General features: G+C 46.1%; 1 protein-coding gene across 1 annotated transcript in view; it reads left to right on the top strand.

Moving 5' to 3' along the window:
* LOC119973296 (phosphatidylinositol 4-phosphate 3-kinase C2 domain-containing subunit gamma-like) overlaps positions 1–17,985 on the top strand; it is a 307,465-nt gene that overhangs the window by 278,546 nt on the left and 10,934 nt on the right.

Raw genomic sequence — 17,985 nt, 5'->3', positions numbered from 1 at the left:
CTGGAGCTGTTGATGGCCAGGCCCAGGAGCAGGTTCATGAGGGGGTCCTCCTCTTTCCCTGCCCCTCTCTGCACTGGGTGGCCATAGCTCAGGAGTGTGGGATTGGAGTGCAAACTAAACTGTAACTATAGGTTTTTCAAATAAGTAAAAAAGCATATAGGCGCCTGGTCCCCTGACTCCACAAGGCTACAAGAAAGGCAGTCATCTTGGAAGTCCATGAACTGAGGTAGTCTATGGTTGTATGGGGCTGCTGCAAGCAACACCCTCCACCCCAGGTCCTTTATGTTGAGGGGAGGATGAAGAGGGACAATTGGGGCTCCAACTATTTTGATTAAATTAAATAAACTGAATGAAATAAACTGAAGGGAAAATTAAAAGGACAGCCCCTTAAAGGGATACTGCCTTAAATAAAAGACAAAATCACAAACAAAACTTAAAACGTCAAATTAAAATGTGATTAAAAAGCACAGTGAGACACCTCAGTCACTGTAGCGCCCAGCAGGCACGGAAGGCCTCAATGGTGCCCATGGACTCAGCATGCTCCTTTTACAGGGAACACATCCGTGAATGTAGCCACCGTAGAGGGACAGAGAGTCGGGTCGGACGACACGGTGGCACGTAGAGGGATAATTGGGTCTCAAATCAGTGGCAGTGAACTTTAGCTCTTCACGTTTCATTGGCACAATTGGCTTGCGAATGAAGGGTGAAATTGCATATCAGTTTAATGAATGCCTCTTGTGACAGATAAGGCACAGCTGATGAGAGTGAAATCTGCAATAAGCACGACAAACTCACCTCTAGAGGACACCCTCATTCTCCCATTTCACAGCCGTACGCACTTATTGCTGAGCGACAAATGTCCAGACAAGAGGCATTGAAATTCAATAAAGTTTAACCCCTTGGTCACCAGAGTTCTGCCGGAGTGTGGGGTCCTACTCACAGTTCAGTTGTGCTTCCACAAGTGAAAGGGTCATGAGCCAGAGATGCAACCGATTCCTGGGAATCCTACTTTGCCCTTGCAGTCTGGCCTCTTCTGGGACACCCACCCAGTTATCTCACAGTCACCCCTAGTGCAGACTCTCAGTATTCACCTCCCTCTTCTGCTTTCCAACTCCCACTAAGGACGGGCACTCCCTCAGCGGTGATTTGGCCATAAACCCAGCAAGGAGGACACAGGAAGCAATTCCTCCATGCCAGCCTCCAGACCCTTTAAATTCTCTCTGGATTTTGAGTCTGCACTGCGTTTCTCACAGATGGAGAGTGTGTGCTCAAAATCGCCCCCCTAGAGATTTACAGCACAAAAAAGGCTCTTCGTCCCATCATGTCTGAACTGGCCATTAAGCACCTGTCTATTCTAATCCCATTTTCCACTTGGTCCACAGCCTTGCATGCTATGGCATTTCAAGTGCTCATCTAAATACTTCTTAAGTGTTGTGAGGGTTCCTGCCTCTACCACCATGGAAGCCCATTGCATTGCAATGGAGTTAATCATAGAATCAAACCACACAGGATAAGGCCCAGTGAACCTTTGGCGTGAAAGAGCTATCCACTGATAGGGCGGAATTCTCCAGCCCTTCCTGTTGATGGATCTCCCAGTCCCGCCAAAGCCAACCCCCGCTGCAGGTTTCCTGATGGCACCTCGGGCGAGGAATGTAACCCGCCATTGACTTCGGCAGGAATGGAAGATCCTGCTGGCAGCTGACGGTGAGCTGCCTCCGTCACAGGAAAACATGCCATGGGGAAGCTGAAAAACTCTGCCCATAGTCCCATCACCCTGTTTTGCTCCATTGCTATTCAACCATTTCTAGTACGGTTACTATAGTCAATTTCCTTTTGCAAGTTACCATTGCATCACCCTTTCAGTCAGCACACTCCGGATTATAACAACTTGCTGCATAGAATAATTCTTCCTCTCCCCTCCATCGAAGGAACTTTACTAGGACTCTAACACACGCATCCTGCCCACATTTTGTGCCTTACATTTCATAGTTCAAAATACAGTCCAATCCATCTATAAACATGTATCTGATACAAGTAAAACATTCCGACTTGCTATTCCAGCCACACACATACTAGAGAAATCTCCACCCAACCATGACCTGTATTGGCAAATACATTCATCAAAACTCAGCAAACACTGCTAATTTGTTCTTACTGTCAACCATGCCCTTAAAAGGCCAACATTAAGCATTTAAATTGTATTCATGTCAAGCTTGACTCACTGGGGAGCATAAATCAATCAGCATTGAGCAGTATCATTAACTAAGAGAGGTCACCATTATAACAGCATCACATTCAACAGAAGCACAAGGTAGTTTAGCACTGACTCTGAATAAGCAAAACATCCTATCAGGGTGAAATTTTCCCAACAAAAATCACTAAGTGTAATTTTAGGCATGAAAATTGGTGCACTTCGATCATCTCCCAGTTAGTGCTAGTAATGCTCCCCCACATGAAACACGTTGTCCTGAGGGCTGGGGACGGGAGGGGAATGGTTTGGTCGGGTGAAGGTTTAGAGGTGGAAAGGCTTGGGGGTGGGTTGAAGGTTTGGGGATGGGGGTTTCTGGAACTGTTGGACACCAAGCTTCCTAATAAGCGAACTTGGAGGCTATGAGAGCATCCCTGGTCCTCCTGGCCTGGCGCACCCTGGCTTCCGCCTGTCCTCTGGGTCATCCTCAGGCTTGTCCTGATCCTCCTCCTCAGCAGAGGATGCAATACATTCCTACTGTTCCTCCTCCTCCAACACATTGCACCGCTGCTGCGCCAGGTTGTGAAGGACACAACAGATGAGGTCATTTGGGACACGCGCTGGGGGCTATGCTGAAGAGGCACCGCCGGATGCTCGAGGCAGCGGAAATGCATCCTCAGAAACCCTATGCACCATTTGATTACTGAGCGGGTGGCATTGGTGAGCCCCATTATAACAGGACTCCACCTTGTTCTGGGGCCTCTACACTGGCGTCATCATCCACGACCTCAATGGGTAGCCCTTGACCCCCCTCCCCCGCAAGTCCATTCTGGCAGCCTGGGGTGATCATCAAAGATCTCAGGGATCCGCAAATGCCCCAGGGAAGCATGCACACATGTGCATGATGTTCATCCGGTGGACTTGGACTCGTTGGACATTCAGGGAGTGGAACCCCTTACAACTGATGCCACAGTGTTCTCAAGGCCACATGTGTCCAATCTATGGTCCCCTCAACCTGAGTCACCTCAGTGATGGCAGCAAATCCTGCAGCCTGGGCTTCTTAGTGAGCCTGGTCAAGGTTGAATGATGAAGTCAGAAGCCCGGAATGATAGAGCATCCGTGACATTTCGGATGCACTGTGGGCTGATGAATGAAATATCCCACAGAAATCACCGGAGGAGCCCAGGGATGAGTTGGTAGAGAAGAAGTTCAGGCTGCCATGACCTACAGGATCACAAGGAGGGATACCGGCGCATAATTCGTGGACTTTCATGACAGCAAAGCTGGCGCCAAACCTGAATCAATTCAGAAAATGTGGAGGGGCTAGCAACAATGGCCCATGGAACACAAACGATTCCAATGAAAATGGTGCGGGATTCATCGGGTCCGTGATTGACACTTGGGAGGCTGACAAGCTGCAGCTGCAAATTCATATTACAATCCCCGCACACTCGCATCCCAGCTAACAAGGTGGCACTGGTTGTTCTGGAATGTGCCCACACGGCTGACGGGTTGGCTGGGATCAGAGGGCACCTAGAAGGGGTGACCTGGGGTACACCATTTCAACTCATAGCCCAAGGTTTACAGTGGGTTGTTAGCAGCATGCGTAGCTACATGGCTGCCTTGCCGGCGACGGCAATGGTGATCCGTGCCTGTCCACTCCGACCCCAGAGCCAACCTCCTGGCCACCCCCCCCCCCCCCCCCCCCCACCCACTACTCCCCCTGACCCTGGCAAAAGCACCCAGCCAGCGGCACAACTGTCAGCAAACTATGGCGATGTTGGACACTTTCCTTATGCCCTCTCTCCCCCACAGCAGTAGCTACGCCGGTTTGACGATTCTTAAAAGCACAAGTGAGCCTTGCCATCAGGAACTCGGCCCATTGGAGGCAGAGAATCGCAGAGGCCCTGTAAAATACTAGGTCAGGCCCACTAACGATATGCAAACGGCGTTTACTGTATGTACATTCCAGACCACATTGACGCCACTGTCGAAGTGATGGAGAATTGTGAATTGGCATCAAATCGGCGCCCACCGCGATTTTGGGGTCAGAACCTGTTCTCCATTTCACGATTTTGGTATCAGCCAACGGACAATCCCGCCCCATACCTTTCTCTTTGCTTTAGTTTTCTAACTGTAGATTTTGATAGACATGAAACAAACAAAATATCTACATTCATTCAACTTCAGTCATTTCTGGTGAATATTCTTTCTTTCAAAAGTAATAAAACTAAATATCATATGTAATACGCTTTACTGTCAGACTTGGTTCCCAAGGTGCTTCTTAAGCTGTATACATTATTGAAAGTATCTTTTTTTGTCAAAACTATTGTCTTCATTGTCAAAGGTTTTAAGCCCAATGGAGCCAAGTTAAAGGATGGGAAAATAATAATGCTAAATAAAACCCAACACCGTTAGGTTGAATGAAGGATGCTAGATTTAAATTTGATGAGTTAGTTCACTGACCATTTTCTGTCTATACTAGCCAGGCTCCCACAGCATTGCGCATCTGGGGAAGTGGAGATCAAGTGTAACTCTACAGTGAAGCAGTATTTAGATGTTGGGGAAATCATCGGACCAGGATAGGCAAATTTAATTCAGTCCCATTTTAAAGTCCTCATTTTTATCGGAGACTTTGATTTTAAATTGTTGCTTGTAGTTGAATTATGAAGCTTGCAGCAATCTGGCGAGGTGAAACCACGTGGTCCTAATTGATGTATAACACAGTCTGGGTGGGTCAGCCATCCTGCAGACCTGCCCAATAGCGGGAGGCCTGATGAAGCTTTACTGGTCAGACCGTCTCACTTACGCAACCGTCTCGCCATTGGGAGGGTTGAAAAGCCGGTGGGAAAAATCACCATGTAGCAACAGCGTACGGACTAAGGGGGAGCCAGCTGCGGTTAAACAGAGCAGCCGGTCACAGCAATAGGTACATTTTATCAGCAGACGTAGCAGTAAGGATTTGAACGCACTTTTCATACTTAAAACTCCTCAGAGGCTGGAAAAATAGAGTGGCAGTCTGTTGCTAGCTTTTCCAAATTAAAGCTAAGAGCATTTAGAGCTAACCACATTGGCGTGGAACTGGAGTCACATGTAGCTCAGACCAGATTAGGATGGCAGATTCTCATCCCGAAGACATTAGTGAAGCAGATAGGTTTCACAACAATCCAATAGCTTCATGATCACTTTACTGATAAAAACTTTGTTCTAAATCTTTTTGAACTGATTTAAAATCTTTGTAATTCCATTCCAGGACTTGGATTTGGCTACCATATTATTAGTCTGGTAACATAACCACAACACAGCTTTCACCCTTCCATAACTATTGAAGTGAAGTTACAAGTTCCGATATTCATCTCACCTATAATGGCAGCATGGTAGCATTGTGGTTAGCACAATTGCTTCACAGTTTGATTCCCGGCTTGGGTCACTGTCTGTGCGGAGTCTGCACATTCTCCCCGTGTGTGCGTGGGTTTCCTCCGGGTGCTCCAGTTTCCTCCCACAGTCCCAAAGATGTGCGGGTTAGGCGGATTGGCCATGATAAATTGCCCTTCGTGTCCAAAATTGCCCTTAGTGTTGGGGTGGGGTTACTGGGTAATGGAATAGGGTGGAGGTGTGGGCTTGGGTAGAGTGCTCTTTCCAAGAGCCAGTGCAGACTCGATGGGCCGAATGGCCTCCTTCTGCACTGTAAATTCTAAGATGAACATCTGGTTATTATCACACAACATGATACTCTACCAAAATAAAAGCTGCCTCAAAGATTCAGTTACATTCCTATAATGACTGGCACGGTGGCACAGTGGTTAGCACTGCTTAACACCAGGCACTAGGGATCCGGGTTCAATTCCAGCCTTGGGTGACTGTGTGGATTTTGCAAGTCTGCATGGGTTTCCACTGGGTGCTCAAGTTTCCTCCCACAGTCCAAAGATGTGCAGGTTATGTGGATTGCCCATGCTAAATTGCTGCTTAGTATCCAAGGATGTGCAGGTTAGGTTACGGGGATAGGCTGAGGTTGGCGGGGGATTGGACCCCTCCTTCGGAGGGTCAGTGCAGACTTGATGGCCCGAATGGCCTCTTCTGCACTGCAGGAATTCGATGAGTCTATAGTTTGCTCCCACAGTAGGCCTACAAATCCGAGTTCACAGAATATGATTGATATAATAGAAAAGTGGAATTGTTCAAAGCCATCGGGACTGATGACACAAATACCCCAAAGTGTTGATACAACCCTGATTGCGACCCACAACATGCATTGTTTACCATCTAATTTGTTCTTGTGCACGTCAGGACTGAGGTTTAATTTGTAGCTCAAAGTCCTGAGAGGAATGAATATCTTTTTTATTTCCATTTAGTTTTAGAAAAGGGGATCATTAAATAATGTACAAAAATCGTGCAGAATAGCATAGTCCATGAAGTCTGTCATATTTTGGTTTGCATCACTACCTCAGGTCGTCATATTATGAAACACATCAAATATGCAACATTCCAAAGTACCAATTAAAGATCTAAGGAAGTTGGAAACAATTGAAACCCCAAACAGGAAAAAAAAAGAACAACGTCCTCTGTTAACAAATTTGTTTTGTGATTAGCTCCACAACACAGGCATGGGCTAATTGAGCATTTTTCAGAGGAGGGGGAGTTGAGGTGGGGGGGAGGGGAGGTAACAATTCAGCATTCAGATGAGATGGATGAAAACAATTGCAGTTTATTGGTTTTATTCATGAATTCCACGCTGCTGAACAACCCTGTCACGATCAGATCTTTTAATGCACAATGAACTGCTCAGCCAAGAGTGAGCTATTTTTCTCTGGCGATTGTTTCGGAGTCACTCAAACTGTATAATTTATGGCTGTGTTTATTCTCCGTTGTTGTGCAGTGTCCAGCACAGGCCCACTGCCTTCTATTTCCTGTGTTTTCTCATGCCGTGACCTTGCGCATGACTTCATACCTCTACATTATCCTCGCTGTGATTGCTGTGTTGTTCCAGCCCCTCATCACACTGCGACCAGCTGTTATTTATTACAAACTCTCCCTGTGCTGACATCAACACCTTCCTACTTTCACACTGAAACAAAGATTCTGGCCCAGCCTTTCCTCACAGTTTGTATGTTCTGGCATCTTTCAGCTCTTAAATCAATACCTGTTGCCTCATCAAATGCTTTTTTTTTCTCAGTTCATTGTAATATTTGATCTTTCACCAAAAGACAAAATCTATTTTGTCCTGGCAAACCCGACAATTGTTTAGTGTCGTGCAGACGAATGTTGCTTCTTAATTGTGATTGGTGGGGTATGGAATTCTCTCCGCCACCTGTCGAAGGATTAATTTTAAAAGCACGTTGATTTTTTAAAATTGACAGAATAACAACTCTTCTGCTCTCCCCTAACTAACCCCTGCCCATTGACCCCGACACTGAGGGATCTGCGGGCTTGAAAACTAAAGTACTATTCCCAGTCATCAGGGCTCGAGTGAGCTCCTGACATTGACTCCATCACCAAAGGGGTAGTGGCGAGGAATTTCTTTTTATCAATTTTCTTTTCTCATGTGCCTGGATTTTGCCTCAAATTTCATGCTTTCCAGGTACAGTTGAAGGAGTTCAATACTGTGACACACAAGACATCATAATTATGTAGAACAGGCTGGACGGACCAGGAGGTCTTTCCCTGTCTGGAATTTTGTCTGTTTTTATGTTCCTCTCCGACTCGTAGCTCGACCTTGGCTTCTCTGCAGGACAATGGGCAGCTCAGTCAGGTCCCCATCATAATAGGATGAGGTTTGATACTGAATACTGAACTCGTGAACCCAAATTTCAGCAACATTCAATTAGCATGCTCAAGGTGCAAAGTATGAGGAGAGTAAATGGAAATGTTGATGACATTTGAAAATAACATCACACAAATTGTTCATTGGAGATGACGGTAAATTATACGGGGCCTGTTGGATGGGAGTATAGACTGGAAAATCATTTATTTAAGAGTGCCAATTCATGTGAATCAGACGTGTGCTTCCATCAAATGAGACAGCAGGTCAGAAGCAGTGAGAGAAAATTTAACTATAATATTCTTGCTGTTGTTTTGTACATTCCCTTATCATCGAATCATTAAATTTACAGGGCAGAAGGAGGCCATTCGGCCCATCGAGTCTGCACCTGCCCTTGGATAGAGCACCCTACTTAAGCTAAAGCCCACACCTCCACCCTATCCCCGTAATCCAGTAACCCCACCTAACCTTTTGCACACTAAAGGGCAATTTAGCATGACCAATCCACCTCAGCTGCACATCTTTGGACTGTGGGAGGAAAACGGAGCACCCGGAGGAAACCCATGCAGACACGGGGAGGAAGTGCAAACTCCACACAAACAGTCACCCTAGACCGGAATCGGACCCAGATTCCTGGAGATGTGAGGCAACAGTGCTAACCACTGTGCCACCATGTCACCCTTCAGGGTTACTAGAGTGCCTTCACATGGACCAAGGCAAATTTAGATGCCTGCCTCCACTGATATTTGCAAAGCCCCATGAAAAGGTATTCTACCAAGACTGCATCATAATATTTGGGGCTAAAGGAGGGAGGATTATCAATATATCAAAATTAATTTTACTCTGGTAAATTTTTACTTATATCTTACAATTTGATTATGTGTTCCTCCTCACTTATATAAGAACATACAAGCAATGCCAGGCTATCTTTATCCAGCCTGGCCAATGCAATTGTGATACCTTGTGTGTTCCATTATATGCACACCACACCCCACCCAAAGCTGAAAACCTTACCCCAGACGATCTGGGGTAAGAACAATCTGGGGATTTTCTGCTTCCAGGTAATGGAAACTAGTTGGAGATATCATTCTGTCCCTGAAATTCCCAAAGTAAATTCCCCTGACATGCACCCCAACAAGATACAGGCTCTCACCTGCAGGAATTCAGCAATTTGTTGTCCCCACACGAGCCAGAAGCCTGTGTTAGAGATTCATTACTCCATGGAGAAAGAACCACCTCTTGACATCAACATCAACATTCGATCCAGCCTTAGATAACTTACAATTATGACCCCTGGTCTGACCTAACCAATTTAATTTGAACAAAACTGTTAATGGGACATAATCTATTCCCTTTGTCACCTTGCAGGACTCAATCAGATCACCCCGAAGTCTAGGCTTCTCTGAAGCGTACAATTCTTTAGCCTACCTTGATATCTCAGATACTTTAGATTGGTAATTACTCTAATGACCTTTTTCTGCACCCTTTCAAAAGTCTACATACCACCCACCAAGTGAGGAAGCCAAAACTGGGCAAAGTATTTCAAGTGAGATCCTGACAATGGTCTTGTACGAGGACCAAACAGTAAGCCTTGTCTTATACTCAATTATCTTGTGAATGTACCCTAACTCCCTATCAGCTCTAGTTATTGCTGCATGACATTGCGCATACATCTAACGTGAACTAGAATGCTCAGATCCTTTACTTTCTCTATCTTCTACATGAAGCTGTGAAGGGTGTATTTATTTTGTTAATTTTTCATAATCTATTTCAAAAGACAAGAATATTTAGTCAAGGCCAGATTAATGCTTTGCCCTATTAGGCCCATGTCCTTGGACCCCAAACAATAGGAGGCCTTGTGAATTCCCCAGGCATTGTTGCCAGCAACTGGAGAATTAATTTGAGAACTGGGCGTATACCAAGAACATGGAATCTGCTCCTGGGCTTTGCTAAAGTGGGCTTTAACAGCTCCAAACTGCGGGCAATCGAGGGGGTCATCCAACCCAACTATGTGTCGCTCTACCGCGGCTAGGTTTGTGGCTGGGTGGCATTGGAGAGGGAGTACAGGGTGTCAACTGACACGCTTCAGGCTTTCCCGACCAGTGGGGCAGCGGAACTCAGCACCCTGTTCCCATTCTAATCTTCAACATCTATTTTCAGAGAGCAGCCAAAAGTGAGAATGGAGCGAGTGGTCCAGGGAACTTTGTTATGAGTCCTCATTCATGATAGGAGGTGAAGGAGGGCAAAGCACCAGTGCATACAATTCCAGGAAGAGGCATTGCATGTGGGACAAGGCCAGGGGGAGCCTGAGCATCAACAGGTTGCTGAGGATCAGAGACTCAGATTGCGGAGATGCCTGGCAACACCAAGGGTCTCTAAGCCATGAGTCCCCTTTCTACAAATGAGTGAGAGGCAGTGCAGGGCAAGGCTGTGATTGTCCAGAGATCTGCTCAACCACATCTGTCACTTGCTGCAAGAAGACCCAACACAAAGTGGGTTGGAGGCTTCCACCTGGCAGTGGCCCTGAAGGTGACAGCAGCGCTCAATTTCTTTGCCTCTGGGTCTTTCACGCGAGCCTGCAGGGACTGGTGTGACATTTCACAGTCAGCAGCACCATCGGTGCATTCAGGAGCTGACCAATGCTCCTCAAAGGTGAGCCCATCATTAGGTGAATTTTTCTCTGGATTAGGAGAGCCAGGCTTAGAGATTCATGGGCTTTGCAGCTATCTCTGTGTTCCCTAGGGTACAGAGAGCAATAGAGTGCGCCCATGTGGCTATATGGCTCCCTGACAGAAGTCCTTGTGGTTCATCAACCGCAAGAGTTTCCATTCTGTCAGCCTGCAGTTGGTATGCAACCATCAAAAGCATATCCTGTACGTTTATGCACAGTTCCCTGGGAGTTGCCATGACTCTGACATCCTCAATCACTCCCAGGTTCCTGGGATGGTTGAGGAGCCAGAACATCTTTAGGGATTGTTGCTGGGGGACAAGGGCTACCTAATTAAACACTGGATTGAGCATGTCAACCTCAGACTCCAGCCGAGGAAAGGTACAACGCTGTTCACACTACCACACACTCCCTCATAACATGGACCACAGGACTTCTGAAGATGCAATTTAGATGCCTGGACCACTCAAGTGGCTCTCTGCAAAACTCACCAGAGAGGGATCACTGCATGATCGCTGTTTGCTGTGTCCTTCACTTTGCAGAGAGATGAGACCCTGCCAGAGGGTGAACTGGAGGAGGAGAAGACTTCCTCGAAGATGAGGATAAAGAGGTGCAGGAATCACAGGCGGATGCTGAGGAACAACATGAGAGCCATTATGTCAAGGAAGGGGGGGAACTGGGAGGCATGCCTCCTCTCGGCCTCCAAGCCATTTTATGACTTCTGAAGGAAGAGCTGAACCATCGCTGAGAGAACGGGTCCTGCATTCACACTTGGGCCTCAAGTGCTCACGATTCATTCAAATTAGATTTTATCTGTGGTCATCCGTATCCTGGTAATGTGCTCACTCTGTCAACTTAAAGTCCAGCAAGGAAGAACACCAATGTGAGTCATGTAAGGATGCAAACACTGTCATGAAGGAAATGTGGACCAGTGTAAGGCTCTCATCCTAACATGCATGTCTTGGTTTAGGTTCAGTTAGGAAACACAGATGATGAGATTATCAGCCCTCATGAGCCATTGCTACCACTTGAGGAATAATGATTGAGAATTTACCCATCATACACTGCGAATAAAGAATGATACTCATCTCCGTGACAACACACAAGAGTCCCATACCAAGTGGCACTGAGGTTGGCATTATATGAATGTTAATCTTAAAATTGGACACACTGAGTGTGAGAAAGGTTGAACCTTGGAATAATAGATTGCAAAGATCCCATCCAAAATGCTTACATCTGACCATTTCATTCACATACCCACGGAATGGTTTCAAAAAGTACTTTTTATTCACAGTGGTAGAGCACCCCTCATCTGAGATGACATCAAACTTTTGAACGCGCCCCAACACTAGGCCATGGTACAGCCCAGATATCCTCCGCAGGGGTGGAGGCAGCTTGCTGACTGCTATGTCTTGATGCCTGAGATGGCCTTGGCGGACTTCCTCTGGTGGCTTGATCTCTGGAGGCCTTAAAAGGGCCTCCACTCAGGAGCAGAAGCACCACGGTGGATATCGCTGCTAGAATTGACGGGGGCACAGACAGAGGGGACTGTGAGTGTCTGCACACCCTTGAAGTGTCCTGATTGGATGATGCCGAGGTGTCCTGCTGAAGCTCATCCTCCCAGTGGGCGTTAGAGGGAACCAGCATGGTTCCTCGAGGGGATGGTGCACCTGGGGGTAGATCAAGGTGCCTCATCCCCTTGTGGCCTAAGTCCTGATGCTGTCCACCAGAATGTGTGGCCATGGAGTGCAGGGCCAAGCACAAATCTGGCGGGATCCGCTGGACAAAGGTCTCCATGGTGGCTACCAACCTTGCCATGGTGGCCTTGCGGCGCTCGCATGTCAAAGACACAGTATTAGACAGAACATGGACCAACTCCTACATCATGCACTCTAGTCTGCTAAGTGCCTCTCAAAGCTCTGCCCGATGTTCTGCTGTCTCACTTTGCATCTCCACCAATGAGTTGGTGGCTACTTCCAGAGTCTCATCATCTGACTGGGACTGAGAAGTTGACTGGTCTTCCGCAGCATCCGAGTGTCGGAGACCTGGGCTGTCACCGCCTTTGACTGCATGAGGACGTGTCTGTGAGGTCTTCTCCTGTGAGTGGCCACAAATTTAACCTTGAACTACACCCAACCGAGGTGTGTGTCTCTGTACTGATGGAGGGTGCAGGTGAGCGCTGTGATGGTTGTTCGTGAGTCCCCTCATCCTCAGACGTGTTCCAGGAGTTCGGAGAGCTGAGGGGCTTGCCAGCTGGCCACAGTCTGCTGGTACTTGCAATATACAAAAGGATGGCATTAATGGATGGGTTGAAGCTAATTCATTGTAAATAACACTCAGTGTGAATTGCAGGGTTGAGTGAAGTGATGGAGCTGAGATCTATATTAGGCTGTTGTGAGAAGCCAAGCTCTGCGTCACCCACATGAGCGATCCCACACCTTTCTGGTGAGCTCTGTGGTAGCCTTCTCAAACTTGCTGTGGGCGAGTTCCTCTGCCGTTCCTCTCCAGGTCTGGGCTCACTCTCATTTTTTGCATGCAGGTTTAGCCTGTATGGGGATAAAAGAAAGATGTGATGAGAGGAGATGGAGCAGAGGTTGGGTAAAATGCATGTCCCCTTTGTATGTTGTGCCTTACCCCTGAAGGGACAGAGATTGAAGTTGGAGCAACAAGACCGATGGTATGCTGTTGTTGAGAAAGTCTTGTTTAGAGAGTGAGTGTTGATATGTGTCCCTCACGGATGAATGTGTGAGATCTGTGAACAGAGTCACCATTAGATTACATGATGCCATGCTGATAGTTTGATAGTGGAGGGAGCTGAGAGAGGACTTACCCTGGCCGAGTGGATGAGATCATTCATCCGCTTCCTGCACTGGATGGAGCTTTGTGGGCGGGTGCCAACAGCCCCTGAAACCTAAGAGGTGTGATTAGTGTGATTCTTTGAGCCGGCGCTAGGATAGAGGAAATGCCTGCTGGCCCGAACTCCCCAAATAAGGGCCAAATCATCCCACCCCATCCCCATGGAAACTGCCGTGGTGCAGTTTGTAGGGATGTGGATTTATTTTGTTTTCCATCCTTGTCATTCTGTAGGCCAAAAAGGTTTCGTGTGCAGTAGTCATGGGCAATATTTTGTTGTGTCACTTTAAATGGAATAAATGTCAGTGTGCTCATTGTTAACTGATCAAACTGAGAATGTAGGCAGTCAATGAAACTTTATGCAAAGAACAATGTAGGGCAGCAAACCACCAATTCTAAATCTGCAAGGTAGTGTCTCTAAGGACCTCAGAACAAGACATGGTTAACAGTCTCCGTTAGCTCTCAGGGTGGAATGTACCATGAGGGGTGATAAAGCAGTGGTTTTCACAGAGCCACAATAATTCTTAATTTGGTTCTTTGAAATGAAATGAAAATCAATTATTGTCACGAGTAGGCTTCAATTAAGTTACTGTGAAAAGCCCCTAGCCGCCACATTCCGGCGCCTGTCCGGGGAGGCTGATACGGGAATCGAACCGTGCTGCTGGCCTGCTTGGTCTGCTTTAAAAGCCAGCGATTTAGCCCAATGAGCTAAATCAGCCCCTTTATTTCACCATCAATTTTATCTCGCTGGAGGAAAGAACCCATACATTCATTCACAAATCTGCTGTTTGTGTGATCTTATTATAGTTATAGTGTCATAGAGACGTCCACCACAAGAAACAGGTCCTTCGATCTACCATGCCTGTGTTGGCCATCAATTACCAATCTGTACTAATCCCATTTTCCAGCACTTGGTCCATCGACTACGATGCCTTGGTGATTCAAGTGCTCATCCAGATGCTTCTTAAATGTTGCTAGAGTACCTGCCTCCACCACCCTCCCAGGCAGCAGGTTCTATATTTCCACCGCCCTCTGGGTGAAAAAAATGTTTCCTTCTGTCCCATCCAAACCATTTATTCCTCACCGTAAACCCATGCTCTCTGGTCTTAGACACCTCTACCATGGGGAAAAGATTCTTATTATCTACCCTATCTATGCTTCTCATAATTTTGTATTTTTGAGATCTGCTCTCAGCCTCCTCTGCTCCAGGGAAGACAACCCAGCCTATACAGTCTCTCCTCATAGCTGCAACTTTCCATCCCAGGCAACATCCTGGTGACGCTCCTGTACAGCCCTTCAGTGCAATCATGTCCTCTGATGGTGTGGCAATTAGAATTGCACTCAATATTCCATCTGTGGCGTAAGCAATGTTTTATAAAGTTGTACCAAGACCTACCTGTTCCTATATTCTATGCCTCAGCTAATGAAGGCAAGCACTCCGTATGCCTTCTTCACCACCCTATCTATCTGTGCTGCCACCTTCAGGTGTCCATGGACTTCTACACCAAGGTCCTTTTGTTCCTCAATGCCCCCTGGAGACCTTCCACTCATTGTATCTATGCTACATCTATTAGACCTCCTAAAATACATCACCTCACACTTATCAGGATTAAATTCCATCTGCCATTGCTCTGCTCAACATAACAGTTGATCAATGTCAGTCTGTAGCCTGAGACTAGCCTCCTCACTATCAACAACACCACCAATTTTCATGTCATCAGCCAACTTACCAATGATACCTTCTACATTCACATACAAGTCGTTAATGTACATAACAAACAGCAAGGATCCCAGCACCGATCCCGACGGGGGTCACAGACTTCCAATCACAAAAGCAACATCCACCATCACCCTTTGCCTCCTTTTAACAAGCTAATTTTGAATCAAATTTGCCAAATTGCCTCGGATCCCATGGCTCTATCCTTTTGGACAAGGCTTCCATGTGGGACCTTGTCAAAGGCCTTACTGAAGTCCAGGTAAACCACATAATCTGTGCTACCCTCATCAATATATTTAGTTACCTTTTCAAAAAACTGAATTAAATTAATTAGACAGTATCTCCCACCAACAAACCCGTGCTGACTATCCCTGATCAATCCCTGCCTTTGATTAATCCTGACCCTCAGAATATTTTCCATTAATTTCCCTACCACTGACATTAGACTAGCTGGCCTGTAATTACCTGTCTTATCCCTGCTGCCCTTCTTGAATAAAGGTGCCACATTAGCTGGCCTCCAGTCACCTGGCACTGTACCTGTGGCCAGCGATGATTTAAATATCTCCATTAGAGCCTCAGAAATCTCTTCCCCTGTCTCTCATAGCAGCCTGGGCTATATCTCATCAGACCCTGGGGATTTATTCATCTTTACACCCGCTAAAACACCTATTAGCTAATCCCTATTAATCTTAATGTGTTCTAGAACTTCACCGTCCCAACTGAAATCTCCCGCTGTCAAGGATGACTATTTCAGTCCCCTTGTCCTGCTGGCAAATTGCTACCCTGTTGTTATGGGCCAGGGTTTAGAGCACACCAAAGTATATCATGGAGTTCACCTGACCTACAACTGTTTATAGATTTTGGTTATGAGGAGCACAAGGACCCACTCTTCAAGTGTCATGCAACAGAGGCCTTAAGCACTTTTAATCAAAAACAAAGTTTATTCTACAAATTCAGTTAACATTTTATAAACACAGTAAACATTTTTATCAACTATAAACATAAATACCCCCCACAGATACAGTACTCTATATGCAACCCTTAATTTTTCTTCCTTTTTTAAAAATAAATTTAGAGTACCCAATTCATTTTTTCCAATTAAGGGGCAATTTAGCATGGCCAACCCACCTACCCTGCACATCTTTGGGTTGTGGGGGTGAAACCCACGCTAACATGGAGAGAATGTGCAAACTCCACACGGACAGAGACCCAGAGCCGGGATCGAACCTGGGACCCCGGCGCCATGAGGCAGCAATGCTAACCACTGTGCCACCGTGCTGCCTATGTACCCTTAATAACTTCCCCTTTACTGTTTCACTCAATAAACAACATCCATAAATCAAAACACCTATTTTTTCACAAAACAGTAGGTTTGAATTCCTTGCAGAAAACAGGTATTACTTTGAAGTTATCAAGTGATCTAGAGACATCCTTTAACATGGAGAGAGCAGAGAAGCCTTCTTTTGTCTGAATCCAGCTTCCAACTGTCTAAACTGAAAGTAAAACTCAGAGCCACAAACAGCTTCCAGCTCAAAACAAAAGTAAAACCAGAGCCACTTGCCCAACTCCACCCACCCAATGACATCACTAAAGCCATTTGAGAAGACAAACATTCCTTAAAGGGATATTCCCATGACATTGTTCAGATCATGCTCGCTGTATATCACTGTCATTACCGGCACGGGACTTAAGAAGTGGCAATGATTAAGTTCCCCATACGTCTCACGGAAGGGAGCGGGGAACTCTAACATTGAGTACTTAAACTTCAGTTTAAAGTGGCCCGGTTCAGGTACTGATTTCAGGAGAGACCCGTCTGGGATCTTTTAAACCATGTAAATAATAGTGTTGTTATTTTCTTCTCAACTCGACGTGGACTCCCTTGTGGTCTATCAAAACCGCGCATATTCACAAATGGACCTGAGGCCGCCACTTATGGACCTGAAAAGAGCCCAATGTATCTCAAACTACTTTGGATGTGTAAGATATCTCAAAAATTGGAGCATCAGGTAAACTTTGGTCGGAGCAAGTGGCGTAGTAGTAATGTCATTGGATGAACAATCCAGAGGCCCAGACTAATAATGTAGGGACACAGTTTCAAATACGGTGGCATTTAAATTCAATTAATAAAAATCTAGCATTGAATGTTAATCTCAGTAATTGTGACCATGAAACTATCACATTTTTATAACAACCTATCTGCTTCATTAAAGTCCTGCAGGGAAGGAAATCTGCCATCCTTACCCTGTCTGGCCTCCATGTGACTCCAGACCAACAGCAATGTGGTTTACTCTTAACTGCCCTGTGAAATGGCCACTCAGTTCAAGGGCAATTAAGGATATAAATGCTGGTCTTGCCAGCGACACCCCACATCCCCATGGAGGGATAGGTTTTCAAAATCTAGCCATTTCACACTGTTACTATGCAGCAGCATCCTGGCTGCCATTTTCCACTACAGAACGCTGACACTAAGCGCAAAATATGTTCCGCCTGTCACACAAATGAGCAATGTGATATATGAATTTCAATGCCGGTGTGATGCCAAGTTCATAAACCATACATCCCCATGGTCATATCAAACAACATACCCCTTTGGTTGTTGGCAGTAGGCAGGGTACTGATTGTACTCAATCAGCTCATTCGTGCAAAATTCAGAACATAATGTCTAACTTAGTTGTGGTTCTGCAATGTTCAGCACTTGCTGAACACCAGAGTGGGCTAACAATTACACTGGCAGCCAATTTACGATTATCATAGACATAGACATAGAACAGTACAGCACAGAACAGGCCCTTCGGCCCTCG

Source organism: Scyliorhinus canicula, chromosome 11 (assembly GCF_902713615.1).
Source record: "Scyliorhinus canicula chromosome 11, sScyCan1.1, whole genome shotgun sequence".
In the NCBI taxonomy this organism is placed as follows: Eukaryota; Metazoa; Chordata; class Chondrichthyes; order Carcharhiniformes; family Scyliorhinidae; genus Scyliorhinus; species Scyliorhinus canicula.
This window is presented reverse-complemented; position numbering and strand designations above follow the sequence as displayed.